Source organism: Cynocephalus volans, chromosome 2, assembly GCF_027409185.1.
Source record: "Cynocephalus volans isolate mCynVol1 chromosome 2, mCynVol1.pri, whole genome shotgun sequence".
Classification (NCBI taxonomy): domain Eukaryota; kingdom Metazoa; phylum Chordata; class Mammalia; order Dermoptera; family Cynocephalidae; genus Cynocephalus; species Cynocephalus volans.
This window is the reverse complement of record NC_084461.1, coordinates 234032341-234034318: the sequence shown is the minus strand read 5'-3', so window position 1 is coordinate 234034318 and position 1978 is coordinate 234032341. Positions and strand designations below refer to the sequence as shown.

The following is a 1978-nucleotide window of genomic DNA, read 5'->3' as shown; positions in this document are numbered from 1 at the left end:
AGTTTGCTGCTTGACAATTATTTAATGCCCTTATACTGGGGAATTCTAATATTGAGTTCAGTACTAAGACAATGATCACAAATTATTCTTCTCACAATAGCCAATTTGATTTTCAAATTTTTTTAGAGTTTTAGCATACAATATAAACTTACTCTTCCTGTGTTCTAAGAAACTTTGTCATTCAGTTTCAAATTACACTTAATTCTGAGTGTCATATACATGTCAGAAGAGAGCTGTTTATATTGCATAGCATTATTTACGCATGCAGAAGAAAGAAGTGAAAGAAGATAGAAAATATTCATGACCGTAAAACCTCAGTGATTTATTTTTTCTCCTATAACATTGGTAGAGGAGAAAAATCTTTCCAGGTCTCTGGTGATTAAAGATGTGGTACTCAGGTAATCTGTATCTGCTCCTGCTCTGAGTGGTTAGTTTGGCATTGAGAGTTTGGGAGTTTATTATAACCTTATTCTCTCTCTGTGTGTGTGTGTTTCTGTGTGTGCTCTTCCTGCAAAGAAATAGCCTTTTTGAAATGTTGCAAACAGTACAGATCATCATGGATCTTTTATTTCTATTACACAATTTCTCCATTTTTCTAAGACACAGTGCTTGAAGCACTATATCAGAACATCCTACACTGGTCCTCTTCCACAAGATTTTAGGTTCATGTAAAAGCAATATATTAATTATCAGTTACTATGTAACAAATTACCTAAAAAAATTACAGGCTTAAAACCACACACATTTATTGTCATGCAATGTTTCTGAGAGTCAGAAATCTGAAAGCAACTTAGCTAGGTCTCTCATGAGGTTACAGTCCTCCTGAGGTAGGTTGAGACTGCATTCATCTGAAGGTTTGAGGCTGAAACATCTGCTTCCAAGTTCACTCACATGGCTCCTGGCAGAAGACCTCAGTCACTCAGTATGTGGTCCTGCTATGGTTTGAATGTTTGTCTCCTCCAAAGCTCATGTTGGAACGTAATTTCCAATATGGTACTGGAAAGATGGGGACTTTAAGAAGTGATTGGATCATGAGAACTCTGTCCACATGAATGGGTTTATCAGGTTTAATGGTTTAGTGGTTTAATGGGTTATCAGGGAGTAGACTGGTGACTTTATAGGGCATGCACATGAACTAGTTCTGGACATGCTCTCTCCTGGTGTTCGTAATGTAATTGCCTGTGTCACCACAGGACTCTGTAGAGAGTTCCCATCAAGAAAAAGGCCCTCACCAGATGTGATCCCTGGAGCTTGAATTTCCTGTTCTCCAAAACTGTAATAAATAATATATTTTTTACATCAGTTATCCAGTTTCAGGTATTCTATTATTAGTGACAGAAAATGGACTGACACAGGTCCTCTCCATTGGTGCTTACAACGTGGCAGTTGGCTTCCTCCAAAGTGAGTGATTGAACAGAAAAGAAGAGGCCAGGACAGAAGCCACGTGCCTTTTATGTTTTAGTTTCAGAGTCCCATACTTCCACTTCTGCATTATTTTATTTGTTAGAAATCAGTCATTAATCGCTTCTCGGCCTTTTGGCTAAGATCAAGTGTAGAAATCAGTCATTAAGTCTAGCCCACATGCAAAGAAAACTCCTCCCTTCAAAGAGGGAGTTTTAAAGAAATTTTGGACATATGTAAAGCCACAACAAATTATTTCTTATTTATTGTTGCATTCTCGCAGGAAAACTAATACTCCTTCTATAGTAATTTAATATTTCTTGACATGAGTCCACTTTCATTAGTTTTATCCAATGAATTCCCAAAGCTGTACCCACATAATAAATATCATTAGGCAGTTAATACCTTCAGATAAAAAATAATTTAAAATTTTCCATTTTTATATTAGTCTTTTGATATGATAAGTAGAATGAAGTCAAATTTGGATCTAATAATTATCAGAAACTTTGAATTCCATAGAGTCAACACAAATGCTTACAAAAGCCCAGGAAATTTTTTGATCATTTCTTCTCTATTC

At 35.9% G+C, this 1978-nt stretch overlaps 1 pseudogene; it reads left to right on the top strand.

Moving 5' to 3' along the window:
- Positions 1–1520: 1520 nt before the first annotated feature.
- Positions 1521–1694, top strand: LOC134371259 (U2 spliceosomal RNA; annotated as a pseudogene).
- The last annotated feature ends 284 nt before the right edge of the window (positions 1695–1978 follow it).